Source organism: Urtica dioica, chromosome 12 (genome assembly GCF_054948205.1).
Source record: "Urtica dioica subsp. dioica isolate 48M chromosome 12, U.dioica_male_clone48M_v1_H2, whole genome shotgun sequence".
NCBI classification, from domain to species: domain Eukaryota; kingdom Viridiplantae; phylum Streptophyta; class Magnoliopsida; order Rosales; family Urticaceae; genus Urtica; species Urtica dioica.
The window spans coordinates 2,337,803-2,361,582 of NC_142767.1; the positions used below are offsets into that span (position 1 = coordinate 2,337,803).

The 23,780-nt window shown below is 41.2% G+C and overlaps 1 pseudogene; it reads left to right on the top strand.

The window, feature by feature from the left end:
- The first annotated feature begins 705 nt into the window (after positions 1-705).
- Positions 706-5,509, top strand: LOC149378659 (uncharacterized; annotated as a pseudogene).
- Positions 5,510-23,780: the final 18,271 nt, after the last annotated feature.

A 23,780-nucleotide genomic window follows, 5' to 3' on the forward strand; every position in this document is an offset into this window, starting at 1 on the left:
CATTTCAAGTAAAAAAAAAACAAAAAAAACAAAAAAAAACAAAAAAACAAACACAAAAAAAAAACACAAAAAAGCACAAAAAAGTAGGTTTTCCCCATTTTTTTTTCGCACAACTTTCAGTTTTCTTTGTTTTCTTATCATTATAATTTAAAAAAAAAAGGCAAAAAAAAGGAAGAAAAAAAAAGCAAAAAAAAAAAAAAGCGAAAAAAAAAGCAAAAAAAAAAAAGAAAAAAAAAGAAAAAGCCAAATGAAGAAAGAATTTAGTCTATCGTTGTAGTATTTTTGTTTGTTTTGTTTTATGGTCTGATTCTAGAATTGGTAATTGAGCATTTTAGTTTACGTAGTGTGGGTTGTTTATCTCATATCTTATCCTTTGCTTTTGAGTCTCGTGATTTGTTGAGTTGTTTCACTCATTGAATTGCTACTCGAAACCCTTGTTGTTTACTTAGTCTGATTAAGAACAAAAGAAAACACTAGAGTGGAAAAAGGCAAGAGTGTGAGATTATTTGAGGGTAAAAGCCATTTTATTTCTAAACACGAGTGTTGAGCGGATACATTATTGAGAGAAACACGTGAGCGAGTGTTTGTGAGGTCCTCTAACAGATACGTTTTTTTTTTAATAAAAAAATATATATATTTTAAATGTCAGGAAACGAATCTGATCGTGGGAGATACGTACAACCACTACTTAATCGAAATCTTCAAATGGAGGCATTCGTGGCGTTGATGACGGAGAAGTTTGAGCAACTAAATGCGAGGATTGATGGAATAGAAGGGATGGCAGCAAATCATGCACCAAATGTTCCCAATAGACGAGCACAAAGAGCTGAAGAAGAGGGTGATGTATCGGAAGGTGTTGAAGACGAGGTTGCTGAAGATGGTGGAGAAGAGCGTCAACATAACCGGGGCAGGTTTGGGCGTGGTAATGGGAATAGAGAAGCTAGGAGGGGAAGGCCTGGAAGGGATGATGATTTGGGGAGTATAAAGGTGACCATACCTTCTTTTCAGGGGAGAAATGAACCTGAAGTCTATTTGGAGTGGGAGCAAAAGATAGAGATGGTGTTCGAGTGTCATAACTACTCGGAGATGAAGAAGGTGAAGCTCGCAGCGATTGAGTTCACTGATTATGCCATAATATGGTGGGATCAGTTGTTGAAAGAAAGGAGGAGAAATAGAGAGCGCATGGTGGAGACATGGGAGGAGATGAAAGCCATCATGAGGCGGCGATTCATTCCAAGTTATTACCATCGGGAGTTGTACAACAAATTGCAGCGTCTAACTCAAGGAATAAAGAGTGTAGATGAGTATTTCAAGGAGATGGAGGTGGCAATGATAAGGGCAAACGTGGTGGAGGACAGAGAAGCAACGATGACCAAATTCTTGCATGGACTAAATCGTGAGATAGCGGATGTCGTGGAGATGCAACATCACGTGGAGTTGACCGATATGGTGCACCAAGCCATCAAAGCGGAGCAGCAACCAAAGCGAAGGAACATGGCTAGGAGAGGACCAAGTATGTCGTCAACAAATTCGTGGAGGGCAGCCTCTAGACGAGATGAATTTCAAGCAAACAAGCCTAAATTTGACACTTTGAAAAACGTCGTACAACAACCAGGGGCTACACAAGGTAACAAAGAGGCTAATTCTACTAAAACACGTGATATAAAGTGTTTCAAATGTAGAGGTTCAGGACATATAGCCAGCGAGTGCCCAAACAAGAGGGTTATGGTGATAAACGCACAAGGTCAGCTTGAGTCGGAGGATGAGGAAGATGAAGTAGATGAGGACATGCCACCACTTGAGGATTGCAGCGATGGTGAATACCCAGTCGATGGAGAACTATTAGTGGCGAGGAGAGCTCTTAGTGCACAAGTGAAGAAAGAAGAAAATAATCAGCGCGAGAATTTGTTTCATACTCGATGCTTCGTGAACCGGAAAGTGTGTAGTGTGATTATTGATGGAGGAAGTTGCACGAATGTCGCGAGCAATGAACTTGTCGAGAAATTGGCGCTGCCTACCTTGAAGCATCCACGACCCTACCGTCTTCAATGGCTTAATGATAGTGGAAACATCAAGGTGACAAAACAAGTTCTTGTGGCATTTTCGATTGGCAAGTATGAAGATCAGGTGCTTTGTGATGTGGTACCGATGGTAGCTTGTCACATGCTTTTGGGGAGGCCATGGCAATTTGATAGGAGGGTCTCACATGATGGTTTCACCAATCGATACTCTTTTACTCTTAAAGAGCAACCTGTTACACTTGTACCATTAAGTCCCAATCAAGTTCTTGCTGATCAATTGAAATTACAAACAAAAAGAGAAAAAGAAAAAGAAAAAGAAAAAGAAAAAGAAAAAGAAAAAGAAAAAGAAAGAGAAAAAGAAAAGGAAAGAGAAAAAGATGAAAAAAGGAATTTGAAAAGAAAGAGAGAAACATGAGTGAAAAAGTTAGTCTCATGGCAAAAAAAAGTGAGATCAAGAGGGCATTATTCACCCATCAGCCCCTTATAGTACTCATGTACAAGGAGGCCTTTTTATGTACTGATGATCTTGCCGGATCTTTGCCGAGCAACGTTTTCTCTCTTTTGCAGGAATTTGTAGATGTGTTTCCGGAAGAGGTACCTCCTGGTTTACCTCCTATTCGAGGGATCGAACATCAAATCGACTTTGTTCCTGGCTCCACAATTCCAAATCGACCAGCCTATAGAAGTAATCCGGAGGAGACTAAGGAACTTGAGAGGCAAGTCAGTGAGCTAATGGAGAAGGGACATGTGAGAGAAAGCATGAGTCCGTGTGCTGTTCCGGTGATTCTAGTGCCGAAGAAGGATGGGACATGGAGAATGTGTGTTGATTGTCGAGCCATCAACAACATCACGGTAAAGTATCGACATCCTATTCCTCGTTTAGATGATATGCTGGATGAATTGCATGGATCGTGTGTGTTTTCTAAAATTGATCTTAAGAGTGGATATCATCAGATTAGAATGAAAGAAGGAGATGAGTGGAAAACTGCATTTAAGACAAAATATGGATTGTATGAATGGTTAGTTATGCCTTTTGGGTTAACCAATGCCCCGAGTACATTCATGAGACTTATGAACCATGTTTTACGTACTTTCCTTGGACATTTTGTTGTTGTCTACTTTGATGATATTCTGATTTATAGTAAAAACCTTGAGGATCATGTTGCACATCTAAAATTGGTTTTAGAAGTTTTGAGGAAAGAAAGCTTATTTGGAAATCTTAAGAAATGTACATTTTGCACGGATAAGCTTGTGTTTCTTGGTTTTGTTGTAAGTGCTAAAGGGATTGAAGTTGATGAGGAAAAGGTGAAGGCAATTCACGATTGGCCAACGCCTACTTCGGTAAGTCAGGTAAGAAGTTTTCATGGTTTGGCTAGTTTTTATCGACGATTTGTTCGAGACTTTAGTAGCCTTGCAGCGCCGCTAACCGAAGTCATCAAGAAGAACATCCCATTTAAATGGGGAGCTGAGCAAGAAAAGGCATTCAGACTGATCAAGAAAAAATTAACTAACGCTCCTTTGCTTATTTTGCCTAACTTCACTAAAACGTTTGAAATTGAGTGTGATGCTTCAGGTTTAGGAATTGGTGGAGTTTTGATGCAAGAAGGAAGACCAATTGCGTATTTTAGTGAAAAGTTGAGTGGGGCAGCCCTGAACTATCCTACTTATGATAAGGAATTATATGCATTGGTGAGGACTTTGGAAAATTGGCAGCACTATCTTTGGCCTAAAGAATTTGTGATACATACGGATCATGAGTCGTTGAAGCATTTGAAGGGCCAACACAAATTGAATAGACGACATGCGAAATGGGTGGAGTTCATTGAAACATTTCCGTATGTGATCAAATATAAGCAAGGTAAGGAGAATGTTGTGGCAGATGCATTATCTCGCAGGTACGTTCTACTCTCTACTCTAGATTCTAAGTTGCTTGGATTTGAGTACATTAAGGAATTGTATGCTTCTGATTCTGATTTTGGGGCAGCCTTTGAATGTTGTTCTAATGGGGCGAATGGCAAATTTTTTTATTCATGATGGTTTTCTATTTCGTGAAAATAAATTATGCATTCCTCATTCTTCATTACGTGAACTACTTGTTAGAGAAGCACATTCTGGTGGTTTGATGGGTCATTTTGGGGTAGCTAAGACATTGGGTATGTTGCATGAACATTTCTATTGGCCCCATATGAAACGAGATGTTGAAAAGATTTGTGAGCGATGCATAACTTGTAAACAGGCCAAGTCTAAACAACAACCACATGGTTTGTATACACCACTTCCGATTCCTAGTGCACCTTGGGTTGATATTTCAATGGACTTCGTTTTGGGATTACCAAGGACTAAGAGGGGGAGAGATTCTGTTTTTGTGGTCGTTGATCGATTTTCTAAAATGGCACATTTTATTGCATGTCACAAAACTGATAACGCATCAAACATTGCTGACCTGTTTTTCAAAGAGATTGTTAGGTTGTATGGCATGCCTCGCACAATTGTTTCTGATAGAGATGCGAGATTCTTGAGCTATTTTTGGAAAACGTTGTGGGGAAAGCTGGGAACAAAACTATTGTTTTCTACTACTTGTCATCCGCAAACCGATGGGCAAACTGAAGTGGTAAATAGATCATTATCCACTTTGTTGCGTTCTATCATTCAAAAGAACCTGAAAGCTTGGGAAGATTGTTTGCCACATGTTGAATTTGCATATAATCGTAGTGTTCACTCTGCAACTAAGTTCTCTCCTTTTGAAATTGTTTATGGTTTTAATCCAATAACACCTTTGGATTTGATTCCTTTACCTATTGGTGAGCAAGTTAACTTGGATGGGAAAAAGAAGGCAGATCTTGTGAAACAGATTCATGAGAAGACAAGGCAAAACATAGAGCGACGGACTGAGCAATACGCAAAGAATGCCAACAAGAGCCGCAAGAAAGTGATTTTTGAGCTAGGGGACTGGGTTTGGTTGCACATGAGAAAGGAGCGATTCCCTGAGCAAAGGCGTTCCAAATTACTTCCAAGGGGTGACGGACCATTCCAGGTTTTGGAGCGCATCAATGACAATGCCTACAAGCTTGACTTACCTGGTGAGTATGGTGTTAGTGCAAGCTTTAATGTTTCTGATCTATCATATTTTGATGTAGGTGATGATTTGAGGACAAATCGCTGTCAAGAGGGGGAGAATGATGCGAATCGAGGAGCTAAAGTGGATGCAAGTGATCAAGGAGTTCAAATGGATACAAGTGGACCTGAGATGACTAAAAGAAAACTTTCAAGTGATCCATTAAGTTTGCCTAGTGGGCCTCTCACAAGGTTTAAGGCCAAACAATTCAAAGAGGCTCTAAATGGGCTGATTCAACAAGTTAGCTCATTTGGGCCCAAAGTTGAGGCAAATCTAAAGCAAGAGAGCCTAATTACAATGATTAAGGTTCTACAAGAGTAATCAGAATGCCTAGGTCGTTTTTAGGCATTGGATCCACATTTCTAACAATAAATAAGGCTGTTCACTCTTTTGGGAGTTACTTTTGTAACCACTCAGAATAGTTGGACGAATTTGGGGTGTTTATACCTATTTAGTGTGTTGTTTTGTGTGTTTTTATGTCAAAAACTTTCAGTTTCAATGTTATAAGGGCTGAGAGTTATTTGCATTTAGATTTCAGCTTTTATTACTAGTGTCTTAAATGTTGTTTTTAGAGCTGTTGGAGCAAAACGTTTTTGGCTGATTGTAAAGCCTCTCCAAGGCTATAAATAAGTGTTTAGGAGAATGTAATCAGGACAATTCCCCTTTGAATGAAATATATGTGAGTTTGTGTCTTTCTTGTTCTTGAAAAGACTTTTTGAACTTATCAAGTTTTCTTGTGACGTTCAGCAACTTGACTTATCATCTTGATTCTTAAGTGATCATCTTGAGTATCTTGGTGTGGCGTCATATATATTGTAGGCTTGGTTCTTATCTCTCCAGATATTGGGTCAAGTCTCAACATTTTAGTCCTTTGCAGATCTTGGGGTCTTTTTCCAATCATTGTTATTGGGTCTTATCACATTTGTTGGTAAGGATCATATTAGGTAACCATCTCTCCGGTCGGAAGAATCGTCATGCTCCTCTTATTCGGGCATTGATTCGCGATGTGACCTACTCCCTGGCACTTGAAGCACTTGATATCACAATTTTGCTGAAATGACGTCTCCGGTTTCTTTTGAGCACTGGGACCAGGATTACATGTGGTTGGGGCCGTGGAAGTGCTTGGCTTGGCTATGTCCCCTCGTGGTTTGAAACTGCTCTTCTCGTCTCGGTTGAAGGTCTTCTTCCATGCAGGTTGTTCTGAGAATCGGTTTCCCCGCATGCTACCCCTCGTCTTGAGCTGCTTCTCAATCTTGACGGCCAAGTGAACCAAATCCTCCATCTCGACATAATGCTGCAACTCCACCTTGTCCGCTATGTCAGGGTTCAGCCCGTTGATAAATTTGGCCATGGTAGACTCGCGATCTTCCTCGATGTTTGCTCGGATCATGGCAACCTCCATTTCCCGGTAGTACTCCTCAACACTGCGAGTGCCTTGCCGTAGGCGTTGAAGCTTCTGATAGAGCTCTCGGTAATAGTGGCGAGGCACGAATCTTTTCCTCATGATAGCCTTCATCTCATCCCAAGTCTCTATCAGCTCCTCTCCATCCCGTTGCCTACTCGTCACCAGTTGATCCCACCAAACAATAGCATAATCAGTGAATTCAGCGGCAGCAAGTATTACCTTCTTGCGTTCGGTGTAGTTGTAGCAATTGAACACAAACTGGGCTTTGGTCTCCCATTCAAAGTAGGCGTCCGGGTCACTTTTCCCTTGGAATGTTGGAATCTTCTGCTTGATGCCACCAATTCCTCCGTCTTCTCTGTCCCTTCCTCCATGTCTTCTTTCGAACATTCTCTCGTTTCGTCCTCCTCTCCTATAATCCTCCTCTTCAAAATCATTCTCCATCTCATCTTCTGTCTCCTCCCTAGGCTGTCTTCGTCTTCCTCTGTTGGGAGCTTGTTGGCCTTCCTCCACTCTCTCAACACGTTCTCGGAGCGGCTCCAACTCTTCCCTCATCATCCTCCGCATTTCTCCTATCATGGCTTGCATCATCAACCTCCGGTCTGGAATTCCCTCATCTGCGTCGCCGTTGTTAGACATGGTTGCTGCAAGATATTATTAGTAACAAAAGAAAACCTCACAAAACTCTCCCTCACGTGTTTACACTCAAATAATATCACTCAGCGCTCGTGTTTGATAATGGCGATAGTTATACTCTCTCTGTCTTTTACCACTCACTCAAACTCTCTATAGGCTCATACCGAACTACTCAGAGACCAGGAAGGTGATAAAAGGAATTCGAAAACGATACACCAAAACGACACAAACGACACCCAAACGACACGAACAATAAAAACGACACCCCAAATGACACAAACAAGAAAGACAACACCACGGAAAGTTATGACCAGGGTCTTATATAAGTCCCAAAAACAATTCTACCAAGGTGCGACAAACAGCCCAAAATGTGACAAATGGTCGGAAAAAAAAATTTCAATACATGTAGGGTACCTTAAAACGCTCCAAAACACACAAGGAAACTACCAGCAAAAACAAATGGTCGGGTCCTCTTTCTTTTTCTTTTTTTTTTTTTTTTTTTTTTTGATATCTGGGAGATAAATAAAAATGCTAATTCAGAAGTAATGTGAACGCTGAAATTGATTGTGATCACACAAAATCAGGAAACGAATGAATGGGTAATTAAATGAAAAATGATTCTGGAAATAAGGAAACTAGATGAAATCCGGAATTAAATCCACTTGAATGTCGAAATGGATTGTGAACACACAAAACAGGAAATGCAAGAGAGAGGATTCGGGAAATAAAAGCAATTAAATGAAAAACCGATTTCAGGAAACTAGGAATCAATGAGATTTTCCGAACTAAATGATAAAATCCGGAAACTGATGAAAATGGACTTCCTAAAACAGACTGCGATAATTAGAATGTATCCCCACTGAATAAAAAAAAATTGAACTCCACGGATTCTCTTTTTCTTTTTTTCTTTTTTTTTTCTTTTTTTTTTGTTCGGATCTTTTCTCTTTTTTTTTTTGATGCTCAAGAACACAGACCTAGCACGAAAAGAACACAGACCTAATACGAAGAAAACAAACACAGACTCAACACAAATACGTACGTACGGGATGAACACAACACAAATGGAGAAAAGAAAAAACAAGGAAAACAAAGGATAAGCAGACCTAAAACTAGAGACTAGCTCTGATACCACTTGATACGAACCTCGGCCGACTAAGCTCCGAGACCCGATACCCCAATAGCACAGCGACGGATCGTCTACGTTTTAGGAACGAAGGTGGATCGAATGACGCCACGGACGGATGCGAATGGCCGCCTGATGAGTCGGGCTCGAACTCCTACACGCACCGCTTTGTAAGAGACTCGAATAGTTCTAAACGAACCAAAGAGAGAATGAAAATCCTCACAGAAAAGTGTTTAACTCGAAATCAGAATTGTGTCTTCCATTCAGCCTAAAGGCTTAATTTATAGAGTTTACAAAGGTCAAATTCGCAGCTCCATGGGCCCCATAACCTAATAAGCCCATTTAGCCTTATTTAAGTACTAATAAGCATAAAACAAAGGACCAGCCCAATACAAACCATTATGGGCGTTTTAAATAACATGTCTTGGCCCAAATAACATAAACTGAAAATAGAAAAATAGGAATAGTCTGACTAATTCAATTCAGCCCAAATAACGTTCTTCATTGTTGTTTCTTGGCTTCCTTGAATCTTCTCCTTTGCGAGCTTGTCCCCTTCTTCATCTTGGAGCTTGATGATCAGATTGTGAAGCTCCTCCTTGAATCTCCTCGCTCGAGCTCTCGTCACGGGTCCTTCCAGCACTTGGTATTTTGCTTGCGGCTCCTTTTGGGGCATGTCCTCATCAAGTAGAGACATCGATCGGTGATAAAGGTTGTCTTAATTTGATCGGGCTCGTGCATCCAAATTTGGTTGTAGCCCGAATAGGCGTCCATGAAGATGAGAAGTTCATGGCCAGCCGTGGCGTCCACCAGCTGTTCGATACACGGGAGTGGAAAGCAGTCCTTAGGGCAGGCTTTGTTAAGATCTTTGTAGTCTATACAAATTCGCCACTTCCCATTAGGCTTTTTCACCATTACCACGTTGGCGACCCACTTGGGGTACTTAGCCTCTCGGATGAAGTTTACGGCGAGGAGTTTCTCGACCTCTTCATTTATGGCCAGGTATCGTTCTGGGTTGAACGTTCGTCTAGCCTGCACCTTTTCGGCGACCTTTGGGTCATCGTTCAATCGGTGCACTATTACCTTGGGATCAATTCCAATCATGCCCGCATGAGTCCACGCAAAAACATCCTTAAATTCCCGGAGGAAGGCAGTGAGCTGAGTTTTGATGGCGAGTGGAAGCCAGATGCCGACCTTTACAACTTGATCAGGCTTAGATTACGATCGGAACAAGATCGTCAGAGGTTTCCACCTTGAGTCTTTCGACTTCATCCCGGGGGTCAAGTTCTCCGAACTTCCTTGCGTCCCTTGGGTCGCATGGGTAATCGTCTTCCAGTTGGAAGATTGTGTTGTCCATTTTTCCCGCGGATTTACCATCAACTCCTTGCACGTAGCATATTCTGGCTTGGGATTGGTCTCCGGCCATAATGCCAATTCCCTCTTCGGTGGGGAATTTCACCAGTAGGTGGTACGTGGAAGTGATTTCCCTTAGCCGGTTCAACGTGGGTCGCCCGATGATTAAGTTATAGGGCGACTCATGATCGACCACTAGGAATGGGACCATGTGAACAGCCTCAATGCCTCCAGGGGTCTCGAAGGTGACCGACAAATCGATGATGCCCTCGGTCATAACCTTTTCCCCAGTGAACCTAAACAAGGGCGTTTGGGTCGGAGTCGGGCGTAGCCCCCCGAGCTACATGCGCTCTAGGGTGGACTTGAAAATTATGTCGGCAGCGTTGCCGTTGTCGATGAGAACCCTTTTCACCAAGTTATTGGCCACTTGGACTTTGAGCACAATTGCATCATTGTGTGGATGCACAACTCGCTTGGCCTCTTCATTGGTGAAATACATCGTCTCATGAGGCACGGACGGAGGTTCTTCATATGTAAATTTGACGTGCATAGCAGCGTCTTCCTGAGCCACGGCCCTAAGGAATTTCTTCTGTTGTCGGGCTGAATCTCCATCTTGTGGGCCTCCCAATATGGTGGTTACTAGATGGAGCTGTGGATTGGCATTGGCAGTAGCCGCGGTTCGGTCGGTAGAAGCGGCTGTTCCTCCTCCCTGACTAGACTGTGGTCTGTTCGTGGTGGGGCCCGCAGCGCTAATCATGCGTAACTCGAACTCTTTCAGCTCACCCCGTTGTATCAAGACTCGATTTGCCTTTTAAGGTTGTAGCATTCCGAGGTTAAATGACCGTATTCCCGATGGAACTCACAATATCTAGATCGATCGCGAGTTGCGGGATCCTTTTTCATTGGAGCTGGGGGTGTGAACTAGTCACGTGCCAGAGCCAGGATCCGTTCCGGCGCCGACGCGCTCTGCGACGGCGCGCTCTCCGCGTGCCCTGACTTTTTGCAACATTCTCCCCTTGACCTAGTTGGTCGAGGGCTGAACGTCGGGAATTCCCCTCTTGAGAAGCTACCGGCGCGTCGCCTGTCCGGGGTAGGGGATTCGATGGACCGGCTTCAAACACGGCGGGGAGTTCCCCGTCCTTCGTGAGAGAAGTCTCGGTATCCTCCGAATCACCAGTACCCTCATAATCAGGGTCGCGGTCGCGGCTTTCCTCGTTGGGGTTCTTAGGATCCCCGCTGGGGATTACCTTGACATGCGCAGATCACTTTGCAGCCAGTCGAGTGTGGTACCTTGCGTTCCTCGCCTTTAGTTGGCGGATATTCTCCTCCAACTCCATGATGCGGTTGTCCCTGCTATCAAGAGATGGATATGGTGAGCGGGTCGAGCTCTCTTCATGGAGTGACTCTTCGTCACCATGTGCTCGGGAGCGCAAGAAGTACTTTTTGGTCCCAGTGACGTTATCGGGGTTGTTCACGCCCTCAGAACGTATGGGTGGTTGACTACTCATCTTTTCTCAAATTCGAGAAAGTTGAGTTTGTAGAAGAAAAGAAGAAGATGAACAGAAGGGATTTCGGGCTGAACAGGTCGGGAAGTCCCCTCCTTCTAGCGCCAAAATGTTGTCGCCCGAAAATGAACAACTATTGAATACCTTGGGCGGTTCGATCCAAGGCCGGACCAAGTGATCGCACCCTAAAAGCAAAATAATATGCGGAATGAATAATTCTCATTAACAAATAAAGGGGTATTTATACACATACAATCAGGAAAACCTAATCAGACTCTAACTAAACCCTAAATAATAAAGCCCATCTAACAATCAGCCTATTGGGCTATTTAATGATAATACACGTTAATAAGCAAGAGAGGAACGAAATTACACAATTAAACAATGTACATTACGTGATTTAACACTCCCCCTCAAGTTGGTGCAAAGATATCTATCATGCCCAACTTGCTTATAAAGTCTTCAAACTTCAGCTTGTAGAGCCCTTTGGTGAGAACATCTGCTACTTGTTCTGATGTTGGGACGAATGGCATGCAGATTTCTCCCCTTTCTAGCTTCTCTTTGATGAAGTGACGATCTATCTCCACATGCTTGGTCCTATCGTGTTGAACCGGATTGTTGGCAATGCTGATGGCAGACTTATTATCACAGAATAGCTTCATAGGAGTTGTGAACTTGATTTGTAGCTCATTCAAGATGCCTCTGATCCAGAGGATTTCACAAATACCTTGGGCCATAGCTCGGAACTCAGCCTCTGCACTACTCCGAGACACAACAGCCTGTTTCTTACTCCTCCATGTTACAAGATTACCCCACACAAAGGTACAATATGCTGAGGTTGATCGTCGGTCATCTAAGCACCCGGCATAATCAGCATCTGTGAATACTTCAATCTGCCTCCCCTCACTCTTTTTGAAGACAACTCCTTTTCCCGGGCTTCCTTTGAGGTAGTGAAGAATGCGATACACTACCTCTAGATGATCATTGGAGGGGCTGTGCATATGCTGACTTACAAGACTCACTGAGTAGGAAATGTCAAGCCGAGTGTGAGCTAAGTAAATGAGCTTTCCACCCAACCTTTGGTACCTTGCTTTATCTGCCGGATCCTCACCATCTGACTTTGAGAGTTTATGGTTTGGATCAATTGGAGTAGAGGCAGGTTTGCAGTCGAGTAGACCTGTCTCCTTGAGTAGATCAAGCACGTACTTTCTTTGTGAGATTGCAATCCCCTTTGATGATCTGGCAACTTCCATACCTAGGAAGTATTTAAGGCTTCCTAGATCTTTCACCTCAAATTGCTGAGCAAGGAACCTTGTCAACTTGCTGAGTTCAGCCTCATCATCACCTGTCATCACAATGTCATCCACATAAACAATCAATATGGAGAGTTTACCATTTAGAGAGTATTTGTAGAACATGGTATGATCACCGTGGGCTTGTGTGTATTGCTGATCCTTCATTGCCTTTGTAAATCTGCCAAACCAAGCTCGTGGAAATTGCTTGAGCCCATATAACGCCTTCTTTAGGAAACACACTTTCCCATTTGTATTCTGGTCAAATCCCGGAGGGGGCTGCATAAAGACCTCTTCTTCTAGTTCTCCGTTGAGGAAGGCATTCTTGACGTCAAATTGTCGTAGAGGCCAATCAAGATTCACGGCAAGAGAGAGCAGAACTCTGACTGTGTTGAGCTTGGCAACCGGAGCAAAGGTCTCCTCATAATCAAGCCCATAGGTTTGAGTGAACCCACGAGCAACCAGCCTTGCTTTGTACCTGTCAATTACTCCCTCAGCATTATACTTGATAGTAAAGATCCACTTGCAATCAACCATTCGTTTTCCCTTAGGTAACTCAGTCATCTCCCAAGTCTCATTCTTCTTAAGAGCTCTCATTTCCTCTAAAACAGCTTCCTTCCACTTAGGACTACTTAGAGCTTCATGTATAGAACTAGGAACCTCATCAGTCATAAGATTAGTGGTAAAGGCTCTAAAGGTAGGAGACCGGTTTTGATATGAGACATAATTAAATAAAGGGTACATGGGAAACTTTTCGGCTTTTCTAGTGGTGCAATTTCTGGTTCCTTTTCTAAGTGCAATAGGCTCATCTATGCTTTCTGACTCATCTAGGCTTTCTGACTCATCACTCCTTTCAATGGCTATGGGTGAATTATGGATGATAGGAGATGTGTTACCTTGGCCTGAGCTCGGTTCTGATGATCACAATGCTGGAGTTTCTACTTCATTCTCTGATTGCACTCTTGAGTTAACACGGAAATCAGTACTTGGTTCCTCAATTGAATCAGTTCTATATTCAGTATCTGATGAAATAACATTGGGCACACGTGTAGGTAAAGGTACATAATTAGGCAAGGTGTGATTTAGTTCCTAAAAACACTCTTCATTACCATTTATCTCCCCCTGAAGAGAGTTTTTCTCAAAGAATGGTTTGTTTTCAAAAAATGTGACGTCCATACTTACAAAGAATTTACCCGAGCTGGGATCATAACATTTAAAACCTTTTTGAGTTGGTGAAAAACCAAGAAATATGCATTTTATTGCTCTAGGGTCCAATTTTCCTCGTTCATGATTATGAATGTGAACAAAGGCAGTACACCCAAATATTTTTGGAGAAAGATGTGTGAAATATTTATTTTCAGGAAAATACGTTTTTAGTGTTTTAATGGGGGTATTATAGCTAAGAACTTTGCTAGGCATTCTATTAATTAGATATGCAGCAGTTAGTAAAGCATCTCCCCAAAAACAATTTGGAACATTCATTGAAAACATTAGAGCTCGAGTAACTTCAAGTAGGTGTCTATTTTTTCTTTCGGCAATTCCATTTTGTTGAGGTGTATAAACACAAGAACTTTGATGGATGATGCCTTTTTCAATTAAAAACTCACCAAGGATTTTATTAAAGTACTCTCTACCATTATCAGTTCTTAAAATCTGTATCCGTCTATTAAATTGAGTTTCAACCATTTTGTAAAACGTTTTAAACATGTTTTCAGCCTCAGATTTATCCTTTAAAAGGTATATCCATGTGTTTCTAGTATGATCATCAATGAAAGTAATGAACCAACGTGTACCAGTTATATTTTTTACACGTGATGGTCCCCAAATATCACTATGAATTAAGGCAAAAGGTTTTGATGGATTATATTTCAAAGTAGGAAAACTAGACCTTTTGTGTTTTGCTAATTGACAAACTTCACATTGCAAAAGATCAATATTCTTATTTTGAAACATAGAAGGAAACAAATGCTTTAAATAACTAAAACTTGGATGACCTAAACGAAAGTGCCATAACATTATTTCATCAGATACTGAAAATAAACTAGAACAATGAGGTTTCTGAATCTGTTTACTCAAGGTGTTCTCGGATGTGAAGTAGTAGAGCCCTCCATATTCTTTAGCACTGCCAATCATCGTCCCCGTGCTTAGGTCCCGAAAATCACAACAAGAAGGCACAAACGTGAGTTTACATTGTGAATCAATTGACAATTTATGGACAGAGATCAGGTTATAGGCAAGTTTAGGAACATGAAGGACATTTAATAGGGTCATTGATGGGGATAAAATAATTGAACCTTTCCCATCAATTGCAGCAAAAGAACCATCTGCAATTTTTACTTTTTCATGACCAGAACAAGGATAATATGTGTGAAAAAGATAAGATGAGCCAGTCATGTGGTTTGTAGCACCTGAATCTAAAACCCATGGATTGGAATTTTCTAGGGTGGTTTTTAGGGCTGCTACATGAATACCTTTGTGTGCTAGGTTTGATGAGGGCTGATGAGATGACCATAGCTTAAACAATTGCTCTAAGTTGTCTTTAGAGAAGGAAATCTGATCTTGAGTTGATGATGAAGCTCTAGGGCTGCCTGGTTGAGACTTTGGCGGCTGAGACCACTCCATGAAATTACTTCCATTCAGCTTATGAGAAGTAATGAAATTAATGGAATGGGAAAGAGAAGAATTTTCGCCTGGGTTGATAGAATTAATTCCACCAGACTTAGAGGAATATCCAGTAAAGCTGGAATTATTAGAATCGGCCATGAGAGTTTGGTCACGAATTCTAGAGGTGTTTAGGGAAGGGTTTGCGATTTTGTGGCTTTGAATAAAGGGGTATTTATACAAATAAAGGGGTATTTATACACATACAATCAGGAAAACCTAATCAGACTCTAACCAATAAGGGGCTCGTGTTCACACACCCGTGGAACGCGGAACATCTACGATAGTATTACCAATAAGAAGCCCGCTCTCGTTTTCCCAACGTTTAATTGTTTTCATCTTATTTTCAATTTTAGCAAGAGACAATTTCAAGTTTCACATAAGGCCAATGGCATGGGAATGTAATTTTTTACTATTTCGACATGATAATTGAATTACATTTCACTTCGAAACCTTTATCCTATACTACCTTCGAGAGAATGAAAGGAGCCTCGGATCAAAGCGGAATGAACGTGGAGTCGTCTCGAGAGTCGAAATACCTGATCAGCTTGGCCTTGAATATGAAATTTCGGATGTTGTTTGTGGATTTATGGTTTGTGTTGAATTCAGATAAGGGTCGTAGAGGTTGTATGGAATGAAAATCGCCACAATAGTTTATGGTGCGAACTATTGATAAGATTGGATAATCAAGAACGCCACAAGGGATTGCCTTGATAAGTTCTTCGTTTAGGGCTTAAAATTTCAGAGAACTAATCCTCACACAAATGTTTGATAATCAAAGATGGTCTGCCTTCTACTTCCACACAATTACTACAAATACTCAATTCGAGATTATGGTTACAAAAACCAAAGAGACGCCATAAATCTCGAATTTAACACAAAAAGGAAATAACTCTCAGACCATAAACTCACAAACGGTTACAAGAAAACCAACAGTCTCACACACACATAAAATTCGTTTATCCCTTTGGGCTTGACTCTATTTCGGATTATTGCCTTGAGTTTGGGCTGAGATCATGTTGACGATTCTGGGCTCTTCTATGGCAATATTTTGGGCTCCAAACTTGTGAAGTAGGCTGGTCACTTGCTCTTTGAATCTCTTGGTTCTGGCTCGCGTCATTGGGCCCTCCGGTGTATCCTTGATTGAATGCGAATGCATGTTCGTGGTGATGTCCTCATCATTGCCCCCGGGTTGGAAAGGATTTGCCCTCAAATCCAAATCTGCATGAAAAGGAGACAAATCAGCAACATTAAAAGTAGCACTTACATTATACTTACCTTGGAGATCAAGTTTGTATGCATTGTCGTTGATTTTCGACACCACTTGGAATGGACCGTCGCCGCGAGGGAGTAACTTGGACTTGCGTTGTTCTGGAAAACGTTCCTTGCGCATATGAATCCAAACCCAATCTCCGGGCTGAAACAAAACTTTTGTGCGCCCTTTGTTTGCTTGCTTTGCATATTGATCGTTGCGTCGCTCAATGTTGGCCCGAACTTTTTCGTGGAGAGATTGTACAAAATCAGCCTTCCGTGCGCCATCGAGATTAACCTGTTGAGAACTAGGCAAAGGAAACAAATCCAAAGGTGTAATAGGATTGAAACCATACACAATTTCGAAAGGTGAAAATGTAGTGGCTGAATGCTTGCTGTGATTGTATGCAAATTCGACATGAGGCAAACATTCTTCCCAAGACTTAAGATTAGTTTTGATTATGGCACGCAACAAAGTAGACAATGTTCTATTCACAACTTCCGTTTGCCCATCAGTTTGGGGGTGACAAGTGGTAGAGAAAAGTAATTTCGTACCTAATTTTGTCCACAATGTCTTCCAAAAATAACTCAAGAATTTCGCATCACGATCGGAAACAATGGTTTTAGGCATACCGTGGAGTCGTACGATGTCGCGGAAGAACAAGTTGGCGATGTTGGAAGCATCGCTGGTCTTCTTGCAGGGGCTGAAATGCGCCATCTTGGAGAACCGATCAACGACAACAAAAATGGAATCATTTCCCTTGCTAGATCGAGGCAAACCTAAAACAAAGTCCATAGATAAATCAATCCAAGGAGAAGTAGAAACGGGAAGAGGAGTGTACATACCATGGGGCAGACTTTTTGATTTAGCCTTTTTACAAACAATGCAATTTCCACAAATTCGTTCAACATCTTTTCGCATGTTCGGCCAATAAAAATTTGATTGCAAAATAGGCAGCGTTTTAGCAACACCAAAATGACCCATCAAACCACCACTATGTGCCTCACGAATAAGTAATTCACGCATAGAACCACTAGGCAAACATAGCTTGTTTTTGTAAAACAAAAATCCATCATGCAAATAAAATTTTCCAAAAGCTTTTTGTAAACAGTTTGCATGAATTTCACCAAAATCCGAATCATCTTTGTACAACTCTTTTATTATTTCAAAACCCAACAAGGGTGCAGTCAAAGATGAAAGTAAAACATACCTCCGAGAAAGGGCGTCGGCTACCACATTCTCTTTACCTGATTTGTACCGAATGACGTAAGGAAAAGGTTCGATGAACTCTACCCACGTCGCATGTCGTTTATTCAACTTGTGTTGTCCTTTGAGGTACTTTAAGGACTCGTGGTCGGTGTGAATGATGAACTCTTTGGAAAGGAGATAGTGTTGCCATGTTTCCAAAGCGCGGATGAGTGCGTAGAGCTCTTTGTCGTAGGTCGGGTAATTCAGCGATGCGCCTTTCAATTTCTCGCTGAAATACGCCAAGGGACGTCCTTGTTGCATAAGGACAGCGCCAATACCAATGCCTGAAGCGTCGCATTGAATTTCGAAGGGCTGGTCAAAATTGGGCAGCGCCAAAAGAGGAGGATTGATGAGGCGCTCTTTCAAAGTTTGGAATGCTCCCTCTTGCTCGTATCCCCATTGGAATCCCACATCTTTTTTTATTAATTCGGTCAAAGGGGCTGCGATGGTGCTGAAATTGGGAACAAAGCGACGGTAAAATCCCGCAAGGCCGTGGAAGCTTCTAACTTGTTGCATGGTCGTTGGTGTTGGCCACTCTTGAATTGCCTTGACTTTCGCGCTATCCACGGAGATTCCTTTAGCGCTGACTACGAAACCAAGAAACACAACTTTGTCCGTGCAAAAAGAGCATTTGGACAAGTTAGCATATAATTGTTCTTTGCGCAACACTTCAAAAACCTCGTTCAAATGAATCATGTGGTCATCAAAAGTCATACTATAAATCAAGATATCATCGAAATAAACAACCACAAATTTCCCAATGAAAGAACGAAGTACATGATTCATTAAGCGCATGAAAGTACTCGGAGCATTTGTTAAACCAAACGGCATGACTAACCACTCTTTGCTCCAACTTGAGGGGGAGTGTTAAATCACGTAATGTACATTGTTTAATTGTGTAATTTCGTTCCTCTCTTGCTATTAACGTGTATTATCATTAAATAGCCCAATAGGCTGATTGTTAGATGGGCTTTATTGTTCCCTGGTTAGTTAGAGTCTGATTAGGTTTTCCTGATTGTATGTGTATAAATACCCCTTTATTCAAAGCCACAAAATCGCAAACCCTTCCCTAAACACCTCTAGAATTCGTGACCAAACTCTCATGGCCGATTCTAATAATTCCAGCTTTACTGGATATTCCTCTAAGTCTGGTGGAATTAATTCTATCAACCCAGGCGAAAATTCTTCTCTTTCCCATTCCATTAATTTCATTACTTCTCATAAGCTGAATGGAAGTAATTTCATGGAGTGGTATCAGCCGCCAAAGTCTCAACCAGGCAGCCCTAGAGCTTCATCATCAACTCAAGATCAGATTTCCTTCTCTAAAGACAACTTAGAGCAATTGTTTAAGCTATGGTCATCTCATCAGCCCTCATCAAACCTAGCACACAAAGGTATTCATGTAGCAGCCCTAAAAACCACCCTAGAAAATTCCAATCCATGGGTTTTAGATTCAGGTGCTACAAACCACATGACTGGCTCATCTTATCTTTTTCACACATATTATCCTTGTTCTGGTCATGAAAAAGTAAAAATTGCAGATGGTTCTTTTGCTGCAATTGATGGGAAAGGTTCAATTATTTTATCCCCATCAATGACCCTATTAAATGTCCTTCATGTTCCTAAACTTGCCTATAACCTGATCTCTGTCCATAAATTGTCAATTGATTCACAATGTAAACTCACGTTTGTGCCTTCTTGTTGTGATTTTCGGGACCTAAGCACGGGGACGATGATTGGCAGTGCTAAAGAATATGGAGGGCTCTACTACTTCACATCCGAGAACACCTTGAGTAAACAGATTCAGAAACCTCATTGTTCTAGTTTATTTTCAGTATCTGATGAAATAATGTTATGGCACTTTCGTTTAGGTCATCCAAGTTTTAGTTATTTAAAGCATTTGTTTCCTTCTATGTTTCAAAATAAGAATATTGATCTTTTGCAATGTGAAGTTTGTCAATTAGCAAAACACAAAAGGTCTAGTTTTCCTACTTTGAAATATAATCCATCAAAACCTTTTGCCTTAATTCATAGTGATATTTGGGGACCATCACGTGTAAAAAATATAACTGGTACACGTTGGTTCATTACTTTCATTGATGATCATACTAGAAACACATGGATATACCTTTTAAAGGATAAATCTGAGGCTGAAAACATGTTTAAAACGTTTTACAAAATGGTTGAAACTCAATTTAATAGACGGATACAGATTTTAAGAACTGATAATGGTAGAGAGTACTTTAATAAAATCCTTGGTGAGTTTTTAATTGAAAAAGGCATCATCCATCAAAGTTCTTGTGTTTATACACCTCAACAAAATGGAATTGCCGAAAGAAAAAATAGACACCTACTTGAAGTTACTCAAGCTCTAATGTTTTCAATGAATGTTCCAAATTGTTTTTGGGGAGATGCTTTACTAACTGCTGCATATCTAATTAATAGAATGCCTAGCAAAGTTTTTAGCTATAATACCCCCATTAAAACACTAAAAACGTATTTTCCTGAAAATAAATATTTCACACATCTTTCTCCAAAAATATTTGGGTGTACTGCCTTTGTTCACATTCATAATCATGAACGATTAAAATTGGACCCTAGAGCAATAAAATGCATCTTTCTTGGTTTTTCACCAACTCAAAAAGGTTTTAAATGTTATGATCCCAGCTCGGGTAAATTCTTTGTAAGTATGGACGTCACATTTTTTGAAAACAAACCATTCTTTGAGAAAAACTCTCTTCAGGGGGAGATAAATGGTAATGAAGAGTGTTTTTAGGAACTAAATCACACCTTGCCTAATTATGTACCTTTACCTACACGTGTGCCCAATGTTATTTCATCAGATACTGAATATAGAACTGATTCAATTGAGGAACCAAGTACTGATTTCCGTGTTAACTCAAGAGTGCAATCAGAGAATGAAGTAGAAACTCCAGCATTGTGATCATCAGAACCGAGCTCAGGCCAAGGTAACACATCTCCTATCATCCATAATTCACCCATAGCCATTGAAAGGAGTGATGAGTCAGAAAGCCTAGATGAGTCAGAAAGCATAGATGAGCCTATTGCACTTAGAAAAGGAACCAGAAATTGCACCACTAGAAAAGCCGAAAAGTTTCCCATGTACCCTTTATTTAATTATGTCTCATATCAAAACCTGTCTCCTACCTTTAGAGCCTTTACCACTAATCTTATGACTGGTGAGGTTCCTAGTTCTATACATGAAGCTCTAAGTAGTCCTAAGTGGAAGGAAGCTGTTTTAGAGGAAATGAGAGCTCTTAAGAAGAATGAGACTTGGGAGATGACTGAGTTACCTAAGGGAAAACGAATGGTTGATTGCAAGTGGATCTTTACTATCAAGTATAATGCTGAGGGAGTAATTGACAGGTACAAAGCAAGGCTGGTTGCTCGTGGGTTCACTCAAACCTATGGGCTTGATTATGAGGAGACCTTTGCTCCGGTTGCCAAGCTCAACACAGTCAGAGTTCTGCTCTCTCTTGCCGTGAATCTTGATTGGCCTCTACGACAATTTGACGTCAAGAATGCCTTCCTCAACGGAGAACTAGAAGAAGAGGTCTTTATGCAGCCCCCTCCGGGATTTGACCAGAATACAAATGGGAAAGTGTGTTTCCTAAAGAAGGCGTTATATGGGCTCAAGCAATTTCCACGAGCTTGGTTTGGCAGATTTACAAAGGCAATGAAGGATCAGCAATACACACAAGCCCACGGTGATCATACCATGTTCTACAAATACTCTCTAAATGGTAAACTCGCCATATTGATTGTTTATGTGGATGACATTGTGATGACAGGTGATGATGAGGCTGAACTCAGCAAGTTGACAAGGTTCCTAGCTCAGCAATTTGAGGTGAAAGATCTAGGAAGCCTTAAATACTTCCTAGGTATGGAAGTTGCCAGATCATCAAAGGGGATTGCAATCTCACAAAGAAAGTACGTGCTTGATCTACTCAAGGAGACAGGTCTACTCGACTGCAAACCTGCCTCTACTCCAATTGATCCAAACCATAAACTCTCAAAGTCAGATGGTGAGGATCCGGCAAATAAAGCAAGGTACCGAAGGTTGGTTGGAAAGCTCATTTACTTAGCTCACACTCGGCCTGACATTGCCTACTCAGTGAGTCTTGTAAGTCAGCATATGCACAACCCCTCCAATGATCATCTAGAGGCAGTGTTTCGCATTCTTCACTACCTCAAAGGAAGCCTGGGAAAAAGGAGTTCTCTACAAAAAGAGTGAGGGGAGGCAGATTGAAGTATTCACAGATGCTGATTATGCCGGGTGCTTAGATGACCGGCGATCAACCTCAGCATATTGTACCTTTGTGTGGGGTAATCTTGTAACATGGAGGAGTAAGAAACAGGCTGTTGTGTCTCGGAGTAGTGCAGAGGCTGAGTTCCGAGCTATGGCCCAAGGTATTTGTGAAATCCTCTGGATCAGAGGCATCTTGAATGAGCTACAAATCAAGTTTACAACTCCTATGAAGCTATTCTGTGATAATAAGTCTGCCATCAGCATTGCCAACAATCCGGTTCAACACGATAGGACCAAGCATGTGGAGATAGATCGTCACTTCATCAAAGAGAAGCTAGAAAGGGGAGAAATCTGCATGCCATTTGTCCCAACATCAGAACAAGTAGCAGATGTTCTCACCAAAGGGCTATACAAGCTGAAGTTTGAAGACTTTATAAGCAAGTTGGGCATGATAGATATCTTTGCTCCAACTTGAGGGGGAGTGTTAAATCACGTAATGTACATTGTTTAATTGTGTAATTTCGTTCCTCTCTTTCTATTAACGTGTATTATCATTAAATAGCCCAATAGGCTGATTGTTAGATGGGCTTTATTGTTCCCTGGTTAGTTAGAGTCTGATTAGGTTTTCCTGATTGTATGTGTATAAATACCCCTTTATTTGTCAATGAGAATTATTCATACCGCATATTATTTTGCTTTTACGCACTGATCCAACCAAACTTCGTATATACAACATCGATTGTCAAGAATAGTCTTCGTTGTCGCATATGGGGGAGGAAGAATAAGCCCTATCTAGGGGTAAATCTGATATTTTTGGCGGAAAAGGGCGAGATCGGAACTTTTGACAGACGATGGCAAGAATTTATCGTCAACGTTCGAAGGGTTGGACCCCGATGGAGGTATATCCGAAGATGACATCTTTGGTTTTTGAGAAAGGTGTTTGAAGAAATTCAAAAGATTTGAAGATGTTAAAGATTGCAGAACGAACTGAAGGAAATACCTTGAGTTCGTCTAACAAACTGAAGCGAAGTCAAAGAAAATATGGAGGTCTTTAGAGTTCGAACTGAGGGAATTTAAAGCCGAAGTCGTAAAAAGAGTCTAAAACTTTTGAGAGAAAAATAATATTTTAAGCGAAGAGAGAGAAAGTAAAAGTTACCTTTTTATGCCGAGTTCGCTGGAGGTTATAAGTAAGAAAAAAGTCTTTTCGAATTTACCTTATTTATAAGCTTTTATATTAAACCGAATTTCGAGAAAAGAGTAATGATTACGAATAAAATAATATAGAAGCGGATTAAATACTAACCGCTTTCCCGACCCTTCGACTGCGTCTTGTGTGGAGGAACGACAGCGTGCCGCGTCCGAAGTAACTGCTGAAATCCCTTATTTTCAGTAACCCTAAAAGATTTCGCTCTAATATTTCGAAAAATTCGGAATATTTTCAAAATATTCGGGGGCTAACTGTGGGGGTTAAAAATCTACTTTTAAAAATATTATTTTATATTGGGCTTCAGTTCAGACCAAGCCCATTATCCTCTTAGCAGGTCGGTCCGTATATCAGTATTGGGCCCAGTTCAATTTCAACAGGTCGGCCCAAGTCTAATTACATTCCAGATCGGCCCAAGCCCAATCGCGTCTTCCAGTTCGACCACGTCCTCTTGACCAGGAGAATAGGTCAGTTAAAGAGAAGCCGTGCCACGAAGACCGGATCCAGGATGAATTCAACCTCGACGATGCGAAACGGATTAAGCAACATGTGTCTTCAATAAAGAAGTCCCGCCTCGTCTATAAATAGAGGATCAGATGACGATTTGCACACATGAGTTTTTAGTTTTTATTATCAGAATTATTAATTGAGTATTGTTGATTTCAGTGCTGAATTCGCCTGCGAGACTTCATCACTTCGTC